Source organism: Pantherophis guttatus, chromosome 1 (assembly GCF_059756535.1).
Source record: "Pantherophis guttatus breed Tessera chromosome 1, ASM5975653v1, whole genome shotgun sequence".
NCBI classification, from domain to species: Eukaryota; Metazoa; Chordata; class Lepidosauria; order Squamata; family Colubridae; genus Pantherophis; species Pantherophis guttatus.
Window position 1 is genome coordinate 109,311,964 of NC_142063.1, and position 13,482 is coordinate 109,325,445.

The 13,482-nt window shown below is 42.6% G+C and overlaps 1 protein-coding gene across 3 annotated transcripts in view; it reads left to right on the plus strand.

Moving 5' to 3' along the window:
- The first annotated feature begins 12,894 nt into the window (after nt 1–12,894).
- C1H11orf24 (chromosome 1 C11orf24 homolog) overlaps nt 12,895–13,482 on the plus strand; it is a 30,526-nt gene continuing 29,938 nt past the window's right edge. For 2 of the 3 annotated variants that reach the window (XM_034416763.3, XM_060687764.2), the window contains exon 1: nt 12,895–13,008. The gene's annotated coding sequence lies outside the window, so the exon portion shown is untranslated. The remainder of the gene's footprint in view (nt 13,009–13,482) is intronic. The other variant, XM_087880947.1, reaches the window with a different exon arrangement.

The following is a 13,482-nucleotide window of genomic DNA, read 5'->3' on the forward strand; positions in this document are numbered from 1 at the left end:
CATGGCAGGGCTCCTGCCTCTTGCTTAGCCACCCACACCCTTTAGGGATGCAATTTGGGGGTGGCAAGTGGGGCGGGCAAGAAACGGGACGCGTGTCTTACCTTTCAAACTCTGTCGCATTCCTCGCCATTGTGTCCAGGGAAACACATTGTAAAAAAAAACTTTGCAAGTTCAATCAAACTTCTCGAACTCGCGAGAAGTTTATATTTACAACGTGTTTCCCTGGAAACAATGGCAAGAAACGCCACAGAGCTGGAAAGATAAGATGCGCGTCTCACGGCCCAACCCGTCCAGTCCCACCCCAATGGCAACAGCAGCCTGGCTACTTCCCTTCCCCACCATCTCTTTATTGAGAGGGGTGGCAGGTGGGGTGGGGAAGAAGTGAGACACATGGAGCGAGACATGGCTCCCTTTGCTGTCTCTTCCCCCCCCCCGTCACTGGGCATGGCAGAGCTCCTGCCCCTTCCTTAGCCACCCGCCCCTTTTAGGAATGCAATTTGGGGGTGGCAAGTGGGGCGGGTGTCTTACCTTTCAAGCTCCATTGCTTTCCTTGCCATTGTGTCCAGGGAAACATATTGTAAAAAAAAAACCCTTCTCGTGAGTTCAATAAAGTTTTTTTTTTACAAAGTGTTTCCCTGGACACAACGGCGAGGAACTGCCATGCCTGGAAAAGAGGGGGGGGAGAAGAGACGGCAAGGGGAGCCACCTCTCGCTCCATGTGTCTCACTTCTCCCCCGCCCCACCTGTAAGAAATGAGTCTTTGTGAGACTCATTGTGCCACCACCGCCGCCTCGTGGAGCAGGATTCTGCAAGGCTTGTGCCGTTGCATGCACAAATGGCAGCACTGCTGCAAGGTTTGACATACCGGTGCAGCCGCGAGTGGCAGGATGCCTGTTGTGACCCAGGCTCACTTGTGACCCAGTTGATACTAAATGCAAAACAGTTCCAAAAAACAGATTTTATTAAAACAGCTGAGAATTAACTCATTCTCAGAGTATTCTAAATGAAATGAAAACAAAGTCCTTAAAACACCAGTCTTTAGTTTATCTCTGACCTTGGGATAATTAGGCAAACTGCCAAAGGCTTTTCTTGGCAACAGTTCAGGAACAGAAGAAATAATTACAGCCAAACAAGAAGCAATTCTCTCAATAGTTGTTTTCCGGCAAAGAGGCCAAGAGCCATTGTTGGCCTTTTAAGCCTTATGGGATGGGCCAATCATCTCTTGGCCCAACTCCCGAGTTGTCCTCTCTGCTTTAGCTGCTCCTGCCTTCTGGCAGCTCTTCTCATATGTGCACTAGGAACAGGCTTCTCCTGTTCCTCTGCCTCTCTACTGGCAGCCTCTGGAGGCTCCGAAGTCCGCACATCACTCCCTGATGGCCCTGGCCCCATCTCTGCCTCCGATGCAGAGCCCTCATCCAGGCCTTCCCCAGCCTCCAGGACTGGCCCATGTTCTTCCTCAGCCTCACTGCTGTCCGACTCCACTGCCAACTCCGCAGGCTGCTGGCAGACCACAACAATGCCAGCTGCCGGTATGATGAAGCTTGCAGCGGTACTGCCGTTCGTGTATGCAATGGCACAACAAGCCTTGCAGAGTCCTGCTCCACGAGGCGGCGGCGGCGGCAGGGTATGTCAGGGCAGCGGCGGCCAGCCACTCGGCCAGTGTGAAGAACAGGAAGGGAAGGGCATGTCCCCCCTTCCCCCCTGATCTCGCCTCCTTACCTCGTGTTGTTTGCGTGACAAGCAACCAGAGGAAATGGCGGGACCGGTTGTGCATGCGTATAAGTAGTTGGTGGAGGGCTTATTTTGGTTGGGGGCTTATTTTAACTCATGCGCTGAAAAGCCTGATTGGGCTTATTATCCACAGGGGTCTTAGTTTCAGGAAGACACAGTATATACCACAATTTTAAAGATCTTATTCTTTTCCTTTGATATCAGATATCAATGCATTTTTAACAGCTTAATTAACATACACTGAATTATTGGTTTGTTTGGAAAAAAATAGATTTGGATGAGTTTCACTAACGTTGTGTTAAGGAGAGAATTTATACACAAAATATTATCAGCTCGCTCAGAGCTAAAGATGTCAAGTACTGTAGCCCTAGAATGAGGGAAATGAATGGAAGGGAAGATGAAAATTATCTATTGCTTGCATACCAGCACACTTAAAGAGGGAAGGGAGAAGTGATGGGGAATGATCCTAGAGGAGCAAAGCACATCACTTTCAAAAGCTTTAAAACAGATGAAGTTGACTAACTAGCACATTACAGATTTCAGATTGTTTACTTCAAGTCATTCTTTCTAATTTATTTGTCAATATGTGCTTTGAAAAAACCATACATGTCAAACTGTACACTATGAGCAGTTGCCACAAATGAACTTTCCTTCTTCCAAAGAGAATCTCGCTTGTTCAGAACTCTCCCATCACTTTAAGATGCAAGAATACTGAATGGTGTATAGTGAAAAGCGGTAAAATAAGAATACAGCCAATTTACTAGATAAAGCTATGGTAAAAGTATCAGGAAAGAAACAAATTATCTGGTATAATCAGAGTAGAAGCATAGTAAAGATAAAAAGTTTCTTTGTCCAGTCGTGTCTGACTTCAGGGCACAGTACTCATTTTCTTGCCCGAGGGAGCCAGCATTGTCCGAAGACAATTCCCTGGTCATGTGGCCAGCATGGCTATAGCCAAAGATGCATGGAACACTGTTTCCTTCCCACCAAAGTGGTACCTATTAATCTACTTCAATTTGCCATGCTTTCGAACTGCTAGAGGGGCAGGAGCAGGGGCAAGTAATGGGTGCTCACCCCATTTGTGTGGAGCTCGGGTCTCGAACCTGGGCTGTCAGCTCCAGTTGAGAAGCTGAGCGTCTTTAAGCACTGAGCCATTCCGCCCCTGTAAATAGGCACATCAATAAAATGTACATGGTATAATAAGCTGTGAAGCCATTCAAAAATGTTACAATATTTTATATGCAGACATACAGTGAATTGCTGCTTTTTATCTAGGCATGAACATGTATACATATTTTTTTTTTCCAGAAAATGAAGCCGGAAAGCCTACTGTGTGGATTAACTTCTGAATCCTTATTGAATCATAGTATTTTTTGAACTAGTATATAGCTTTCATTTATTGGTTTGACATAGCCATACAGTACTGTAAATGTTTCAAAATCATCCAGAATTACGTCTGCTAAAACATCTCTTACACTGACTGACTTGTATATTAAAACCTCATGCTGACATTTACAAGCTGGAAGCTTCCCACCCTAACAGAAAACAAAGGCTGAGTCCTAGGAAAACAAAAGTCCTCTGTTGGCTATTTTACAGAGCACCACACGCCTCTGTGTTTGCTTCCCTGCCCCCAAGTGGAGACAGGGAGTGCTGGCAATGCTTTATACAATCATCAAGAGTGGCATGACACTTTCTGAAAGAAAAAAGCTGCTGCTGCTGCCGCCATTGAAAGACCACTCCACCTTGCCTTTTCCCCATGGAGCCTCTTTTGCTCAAGCCATTCCTGTGAACACCTTTGACCAGGTCCCTCCATCACTTTCCTGATGCAACTCTGGAACAGGTGGCATTCAAGGAGAATGGAAGATTGTTCAAAATCTAAAATGGCCACTGTACACACATACACATACAAAGCAGAAAAACTCATACATGTGTTGTCTTGAGCATTATCAATCAGATGGTGTTATCCTCCTATTTATAACAATGTAAACTGGGCATCTACACATTTGGTGTTTTGCATATGCTTTAAGGAAAGGTAAACATCCCAGTTCTGTCTTAAATTAAGCCAAATGCTGAAGGAAAGAAGGGAGGGAGGGAGGGAGATTGGTAGTGTCAATATGCTTAAAACCATACTTATTTTGTATATTTATTTTATTTGTTTTTCCTAAGAGCACTGAAGGAAATACCGGTATGTATTTTTTCATCTATGTCCAGCTTTTAGAAATCTTACTGAAACAATCCTGGTTCCTAAATTTTCATCTTAATAGTTTGTTCAAACTGTTTTTGTGGTAATAAAAACTAGAAATTTTCTAGGAACAAAAATGACCGTTAGGATGCCAAATTGTATTCTCAGTAATGCAAGTTGTTTTGTGTCTTCCCAAAATTGATAACTGTTAGCATTCAACCAAATTGAAATGTCCAATTACCACATAAATAGCATGATCCTTCAGATCACCAATTATCTTGCTGACTACTAGCAAACAACAGCTGTAAAGCTTTTGGAGGGAGGACAATTTCCAGACAGGAAGTGGATTGGAAGAAATTATAACTCTCTTGAGAGGCTGTTTGGCGCAGTGATTAAAAACACAGGGCTAGAAACCAGGACTCTCTGAATATGAGTCCCACTTAGGTGTGAAGTGAGGGGGGGCAGTCCTAGGAAAAAGACAATGGCAAGAAAACTAAAAAGACTTATCTTTTGGGTTGGCACACAAAAGAAAGAAAAACCTCTTAAATTCCACCTTCATGATCCAGACTAATTGGAATTGTCAAATATATAAATTTACATTAGTGGAGGAGGAGAGAATAATGTAAAGTACCTATTCAAAGATGCATTTGACACTGTATCTACTTTGATAATAGCAGCTGGTAAACAAAGCAACTAAAAGAAGGGCCTTTCCTACTTGCAGGGGAACAAACCTCTCTTGTCATTATGTTCTTTTTCCTATGTCTCCCTGGGGTTGCTTTCATCTCACCCCCAATCTATGAGTAAAATATCTTATATTATCCTTAGCTACACAGGTTTAAAGTGACATTTTCGACACCATCCAACAGCAGTCTCAAAGTGTGTCAAGTCTGTTAGGTTTTATCTTCCTTTATCTTGGAAGAGGAGTCTGCAGTAACAAGAAAGACAAGAGAGGTGGAGAAGGAACATCAATGAGAATAGCAAATTTCATGCTAGTATAGGTTTCTGCTGACTCAAGAATGAGCGGAAAACACTTCAACACTTCAACAATGGTGAAAGCCCTATAATAGCTTGGATTATTATTCCATTTAATAAATAGCATACGTCCTCTTGTCTCTAAAATCCTTCTATCTGCTATGTCTAAAGGCATTTAGATCCCAGCTTAATTACTGGCAAATTTAAGGCTTTCCACACTATCATTATTTTCATACACAAATCCCTCAAAAGGCAGTTTGAAGATAACCCATTATAAATGTTCTGGGGAAAGGAGTAGATTGCCTTAATCTACTTAATAGGGAAATAAAATTAATTGCCTTTTAGCCTTCCTTCAAGATTCATATTATTCATTTGTTCCATCATTTACAAGAAGAGAATAAAGCCCAGGAGTTCCTATGAAGAGGATCAAAATGGCCTGAAGCCCTGGAGCTGTGAGGATTGTGAGGAAAAAGTTCCGGCAAATGGAGAAATAGTCCATTTACAAGCTCCACAGTCTCCTGGTCTTTTTTAAGGGCTCATGTTGTTGCAGTTTCAAATACACTGCAGTTAATCCAGAAATAAATCAGTTCAGCTCTCGATCTCAAGCAGAACTGTGGAATCATAGAGAGCTGGAACTGTTTTTGAATTGGCCCCAAATCAATCTTACAACAAATTCTGTTTTTCTTATTCTGGGGGAAAAAAATCTACTCAGTCAAGTATTTCTATACAGCGATTTACCTCAGTCTCTTCATCATTCTAATGCCAAATGTAGAGAATTGAGCAGCTTTTAAAATTGGCAGAAATGCAGCACAGCAGCTATTCAAAAAACAGGAAAACTATATATAATATCCAAGCTCGATAAAGATCACAATCTACACAGGCTTCACATTTTGGGTAAGCAATTAAAAACAATAGAGAAAGGATGCAAGAGTAGAGGTCAATTTAAACCTATTTGGTGAGTGGAGGTGGAGGCACAGTTTTGAAATTCAAGTAAAAGATATACAGACAAGAGGTATTACTAAGTAATTAACCACTGCTGGCCCACTATATGCAGGAAGAGGGGGGAAAAACAGTGTTTTCATGTAACTGTCTTGTCTTTCTTGCTGCTTTTCTCGATCTTGGGGTGAAAAGCTACTTCAGCATGTGCTCTTCTTAACTTTCCAAGTATATGGCAGATAATTCTGAAAAATAAACCTGAATAAAATGGCTCCACCAGAGCTGTTCTAATCTGGAAAATCCAAACCACGGATTCTAAATGCTCCATTGTGAAGTTAACAAGCACACGCTGTGCTTGTTCTTTTGAATTCAGAAGCCCCCTATAATGCTAATTCCTTCAGACAGCCTGTCTCTCCATAAGAGCTTGCAGAAAGTAGTAATAGCTTCTCCACTTGCCTAGAAAGATTCTGAGAAAGCCAATTGAATAGCATGTGACACACCAAATCTACTAGAATATTCATAAGGCAACATAAATCAAATCACAACAGCCTCTACCTTAAGAACTACCTGTCACGTTCTTGCCTTCTTGAAACTGTAGCTGGCACAATGTAGAGCTTACCATAAGTAATACCAGTTACAAGGATTTGCAGCATTTGCCTTATTTTACTGCTGCTGGACACAAGAATCAACTTGGTGGCACCTTATTGCTAAGTAAATTAACTTAACTGAAATTAAGTTAGGAAGTTAAATATGATATTCATTGAAATGCCTTGAGCAAGACTTGATCTCTTCGTTTTGTTTCCCATACAACATAGTTGTAGGGAGAATATGAGATAACCCAACATACAGTTCCCTGGTGGAAGAATGGGATATAAAAGTTACAAATTAATAAAAAAAAAACCTTGGAAGCATTACTATACTAAAGCTTTAACTGAAAACACTTGCGCAGGAGCTCTTGGAACATTCCAGAATTAGCGCTGCATCTCTGGATTCACTTGCTATCATCTGTTTAATAGCTGAGCTCATTTCTTGGTTCAGATACAATGCAAAATGGAGGAAAAAAGCAATTTTTATGTGTAGTTCAGCAAAATTTGTGGGTGGATGTTTTTGCCCTTGGTAGGAACATCATTACTTGTCCCAGCTTCTGCCAACCTAGCAGTTCGAAAGCACGTAAAAAATGCAAGTACAAAAATAGGGACCACCTTTGATGGGAAGGTAACAGCGTTCCGTGCGCCTTTGGCATTTAGTCATGCTGGCCACATGACCACGGAGCTGTCTTTGGACAGTGCTGGCTCTTCAGTTTTGAAACAGAGATGAGCACCGCCCCCTAGAGTCGAGACCGACTAGCATGTATGTGCGAGAGGAACCTTTACCTTTTTAGGAACACTTGGATCACTGTCTTCCAGCTTCCAGGTTTCAGCTGACACTGAATTTGGTTCTAATTCTGAAAGGGAAACGATGCACCGAACCGAGCAAAACAGAACAGAGAAGAGACCTAGGAGGTCTTCTAGTCCAACCCTCTGCTCAAGCAAGAGACCCTGAATCATATCAGACAAATGGTTGTCCAATCTCTTCTTCAAAGCCTCCAGTATTGGAGTGTCCACAACTTCTGAAGGCAAGCCGTTCCACTGGTTAATTGTTCTCACTGTCAGGAATTTCTCTTTAGTTCTAGGTTGCTTCTCTTGCAATATTCCAAGAGTTGTCTTACCAAGGCATTATGAAACAGTATTAACATTTCACGTGATTTGGATAATATCCCTCTATTAATGCAGACTAGGATTGCATTGTGTTTTTTTGGCGGCTGCAGCACATTACTGGCTCATATTTAAATGACCATTCACTAGGACTCCAAGATCCCTCTCGCAGTTACTGCTGTTGAGCTAAATTTCACCTAATCTGTACCTGTACATGTGGTTTTTCTTGCCTTGTTGTAAAACCTTACTTTTCTCTCCACTGAATTTTATTTTGTAAAATAGGGCCCCGTGTTCAATTCTGTCGAGATCCATCTCAATCTTTTGTCTATCTTCTGGCTATTCCTGTCAGCTTGATGTCACTTGCAAATTTTGACCCTTCTATTCCCTCATCTAAATTGTTTATGAAGATATTGAAGAATACAGGGCCTAAAACAGAACCTTGGGATATCTCACTGCTTACTTCCCACCATGTAGATGTAGTTCCATTAAGGACTATACATTGAGTGTGGTTTGTCAGCCAGTTATAAATCCATCTAGAGGTGATACTATCCCACATTTTTCTAGTTTACCAAGAGGTAAGCTAGAAAAGTAAGCTTGTGGTCTACTTTGTCAAATGCCTTACTGAAATCCAAGTATACTACGTCCACAGCATTTTGCTGGTCCACTAATTTAGTCACTTTGTCAAAGAATGAAATAAGATTTGTTTGGCATGATCTGTTTTTGACAAACCCATGTTGTCTTCTGGTTATAACTTTGCTTCCTTCTAGGTCAGTGATGGAGAACCTCTTCAGCACCAAGTGCCCAAACCGGAATGTGTGTGCACGCATGCGCGCACCGGAGTGCCGGAAACCCGAAGACCAGGTGGCTGGTGCGCACATGCGCACTGGCCAGCTGATCTTCGGGTTTCCAGTGCTCTGGCAGTAGCAAAGACCAGCTGGCCGGCCACCTCTAGCATGCGTGCCATAGGTTTGCCATCACAGTTCTAGGTGTTTGCAGTTTTGTTGCTTATCTTTTCCAGGATCTTCCCAGGCATTGATGCCAGGCTGATTGGTCTATAGTTTCCTGAATCTGTTTTTCCCCCCTTTTTGGAAGATGGAAACCACACCATATCTTTTCCACTCCTCTGGTAGTTCCCCGGTGTTCCAAGTTCTTTGAAATACAAGGTTCAATGGTTCCAAGATGACATCTGCCAGCTCCTTCAGAACTCTGGGATGTAATCCATCAGGACCTGGTGATTTGAATTTGTCCAGAGTGGATAGGTTTTCTCTTACTATTTTCTTGCCTATTTTAATTAGCATTCCTAGTCTGTCTTTTACAGTTTTTGGTAGGTTGGGCATTTTTGTTTTGTTTTGTTTCCTACATCTCCTACTTTGTATCTGAGTTTTTCTTTCTTCCCATCACTTTCTACCTCTTTGTTTGATTGATGGTCTTGGCATTTATACTTCGTATTAGGTCCTAAAAATCCTAAAGATTGCTTGTTGATTGCTTGTTACCTTTAGAAATTTCCTCCAGAGCAATTGCTGAGATATTCTTGCATTTACCAGACAAATGCATATTATTATAATACCAAGCAGTTCAGAACTTTTTGAATCATGCTGTCTTACAACTATTATTGCACAATAGCATGTACAAGGAAGCCAGTTTGGTGTAGTGATTAAGGGACCAGGCGAGAAACCAGGAGACTGTGAGTTCAAGTCTCACCTTAGACATGAAAGCTAGCTGGATGACTTTGGGCCAGTCACTCGCTCTCAACCCAACCACGACACAGGGGGAAAAAGAGGAGGCGGAAGCAGTATTATATATGTTCGCTACATTGTGTTACTTATAAATAATAAAGGAGGGATAAAAATCTAATCAATAAATAAAATAAGGAAGCTGAAGTGAAATTGACAAGACTCTGTTGATCTGATCTTCAGCGGTGCGCCAGTCCATGATCAAGGAGCAGAGCTAAGCAATTTCTTCTTGCTCTTACATGTGAAGTGGAGAGGGGTGATAATGGAATTATAGTTACTGAAGCAGGGGCGAAATGCTCCCAGTTCGGACCGGATTGCCTGATCTGGTAGCGATGGCGGCGGGTGGTTCGAAGAACCGGTAGCAAAAATGCCTGGGCGCCCCCTCATGCCCAGCTGAGCCTCGTGATCATCAGAGGCTGTTTTTTTTACTTTTAAAAGCATTTTTTCTACAACCTCTTCGGCCAAAAAAATGCTTTTAAAAGTAAAAAAAAAAAAGCCTCTGATGATCGCGCGGCTCAACTGGGATCGTCAGAGTCTTTTAAAAGCATTTTTTTCTGCAACCTCTTCAGCCGAAGAGGTTGTAGAAAAAAAAATGCCTTTAAAAGCCTCTGGCGATCCCAGCTGAGTTGCCTGATCGTCAGAGGCTTTTAAAAGCAATTTTTTCTGCAACCTCTTAAGGTTGTAGAAAAAATGCTTTTAAAAGTAAAAAAAAAAAAAAGTTGGCCACGCCCACCCAGTCACATTACCCCCCCAAGCCACGCCCACAGAACCGGTAGTAACAAATTTTAAATTAAACTCCTGTACTGAAGTGTTGTCTTTTTTTAGTCTATTTATCTTTTTTATTGCAGTAGCTTACAAATATTGACAAATAAACAAAGAATTAATAAACATTTGCCATCTTGTTTCTAATACATGCCTGGTATCAGACATTGTTTTAAAACTTCTACTCTTGTGACTTTGGAAGATCTGGGGAAAATGTTTGGCTGAAAGATTAATGACACAATATCATGCTGCCTTCACAGTTCTCAATGGAATTTTTGGTATAGAAGAAATGTTAGTTTAATAACCTGTCAAGCTTTAACACACACACACACATCCCATAAATGTGGAGGACCAAAGGATTAATTTACCACAAAGTCTCCATTTAAGAATCCTTAAAAGAAAGGGTTTTTTTTTAAATTGATATTTTTATTGCCAGGTTTCACAAAACCTTCACATTTGTTGGTTGTGGTTTAAGATTAGATGGGATTATTTGATCCTAAAATAAATTGAGGTCTTTATTAACACTTCAAAGAATGGTTGCAGGAATTGGGTAGGTCTAATTTAATGAATTAATTAATGGATGCGGTGGCTCAGTGGCTAAGACACTGAGTTTGTCAATCAAAAGGTCGGCAGTTCAGCAGTTCAAATCCCTTGTGTCGTGTAATGGGGTGAGCTCCTGTTACTTGTCCCAACTTCTGCCAACCTAGCAATTCGAAAGCACGTAAAAAATGCAAGTAGAAAAATAGGGACTACCTTTGGTAGGAAGGTAACAGCGTTCTGTGCACCTTTGACATTTAGTCATGCCGGCCACATGACCACGGAGAAGTCTTTGGATGGCGCTGGCTCTTCGGGTTTGAAACGGAGATGAGCACCGCCCCCTAGAGTCGGGAACGACTAGCACACATGTGCAAGGGAAAACTTTACCTGTTAAGTTGGGTGAATGAGGACGCAGCAAGCTAGAGAAGTTCGTGACAACAGCTCTTTATTGTATAGTGAGACTCCAGCAACTAACCCAGGGAGCCAGCTCCCTTTATATACCTTGCAGCTGTAGTGGTCAGCCAATCAGCTGAAGGTCAGTTAATTCGAACTTCCCGCCAAACAAACCTATTTACATAACAAACCTATTTACATAACATTACCTTTACCTTTAATTTAATGAAAAGGACTAAGGGTGACATGACAGAACTGCAGAAAAAACAATTACTACCAACCTGCCTTTCATTGAGGATCCGTATACTACACGAGTCAAAAAGAGGGCTGTGAAAATATTTACAGACCCCTCGCATCCTGGACATAAACTGTTTCAACTCCTATCCTCAAAACGATGCTATAGAGCACTGCACACCAGAGCAACTAGACACAAGAACAGTTTTTTCTCGAACGCCATCACTCTGCTAAACAAATAATTCTCTCAACACTGTCAAACTAGTTATTAAGTCTGCATTACTATTAATCTTCTTATTGTTCCTATCACCCATCTCCTCCCACTTATGACTGTATGACTGTAACCTTGTTGCTGGTATCCTTACAATTTATATTGATATTGTTTCCTGATTGCTTATTTGTACCCTATGACTATCATTAAGTGTTGTGCCTTATGATTCTTGATGAATGTATCTTTTCTTTTATGTACACTGAGAGTGTATGCACCAAGACAAATTCCTTGTGTGTCCAATCACACTTGGCCAATAAAGAATTCTATTCTATTCTATTCTATTCTATTCTATTCTATTCTATTCTATTCTATTCTATTCTATTCTATTCTATTCTATTCCAATGTTACAATATCTAAGGGGCTGCTACAAAGAAGAGGGGTAAACATATTCTCCTAAGCATCTGAAGCAGGGGTGGGTTCTACTTACCTTTTCTACCGGTTCGCAATGGGAGCACACGTGTGTGCTTGCTTTGCACGCGCTTCTGTGCATAAGCTTCTGCGCATGCGCAGATCGTCAATTATGACGTCTGGGCGGTGGGTGGAGCTTCTTGCCACTTTTACTACTGGTTCTAAAGAACCGGACAGAACCGGGAGCAACCCACCACTGATCTGAAGGCAGAAGCAGCATTGGATGGAAACTAATCAAGGAAAGATCCAACCTAGAACTAAGAAATTTTCTTATAGTTAGAACAATGAATCAGTGGAACGCCTTGCCTCCAAAAGTTATCAGTGCTCCAACACTGGATATTTTTAAAAAGAGACTGGACAACCATTTTTCTGAAATTGTATAGGCCAGGGTTTCCTGCTTGAGCAGAAGCTGGACTAGAACACCTCTATGGTCCCTTCCAACTCTTGTTATTCTGTTATCTCTGTTCATCTGGTGTGCCAGGTCCCATCAATTGCAGAATGTCATCACGTGAGAACCATGAAGCATACCTACTCTGTTGCAATTCCTGCCCTCTGGAATAATCTCCTCCTAAGAGGTTTTTATGGCTCCACCTTGATGTAAGACTAAAACATTTGAAGACCTGGTTGTTCTCCCAGGTATTGGGGACTGGGTGACTGTGCAGCCTCCTTTTGTTCTTTTGCCTGTCTAGTTTTATCTTTAGTCTTGTTTTGAACAATTTTCCTGTCAGTTTTATATTGTTACACTGCACATCTATTTCCAGTCATCCATCCATCATCTATCATATAATTCATATGTAACATTGTGTATGTGTGTGTGTGTGTGTCCTTACGTCACACACTGCGACCGCTGAGACGAGGTTGTTCTTTCCCCCCCATCTGGGAAAGCCAAGGAGAAGCCCTAACTTCCGGGCTCCCATCGATGACGTTTTGTTTGAGAAGCGTGGAACGAGGGGCGGAGAGCCAGAGGGAGAGGCTGCGGAGGAAAGGCGGGTCTTTCTGCCAGATGGCGCCGATGCTGAATGGAATCCTGGGCGGAGCTTAAGAAGTCGAGGGGCGTGGCTTTGTGAAGGCATGTGCTGCGGTGCGGGGCAGCTGTGTTTCTTTCCATTTGCTTTCATAGCGCGCGTTCCTTCCCAGCGGGCCCGTCGGACGGAGGTGGGATGCGGCAGACTAACCTGGGGAGGGTGGACTACTTTGCTCGGTGCTTTCTCAGGCTTCCCTTCGGGGGACGCGGTGGGAGTCCCTGGCCTTGCTACCTGTTGGGACTGCTCTGGAGGTGCAGGAAGCGGGCGGGAGGGGGGGTTCTTGCGGCTCCTCTGACTTGGGAGTGCGATTTGTGCTTCCTTAAGGACAAAACCAATGCTGAGGTTTCTAAACATTTTGCAGGGAGCTTTGCCTGACTCTTGAGTTAGTGCCTTCCTTCTCCGCTGGCGAAATACCGCAGGCGCCGCGCTGGCCAATTTCTTACCACTCCCCGTCGGCGAGGGATGAGTTGTGACTGGAGTTTGCACAGTTTCATCGTGCGCTGGCAAAGGGCGGGATCTTAAGTTTGGCTTGGCAGGGGCTTCGCCGCTGTTTCGCTTTTTCTAGCCCCGATAAATAGACCGGCCGCTTCTACTTTTTCCCTCT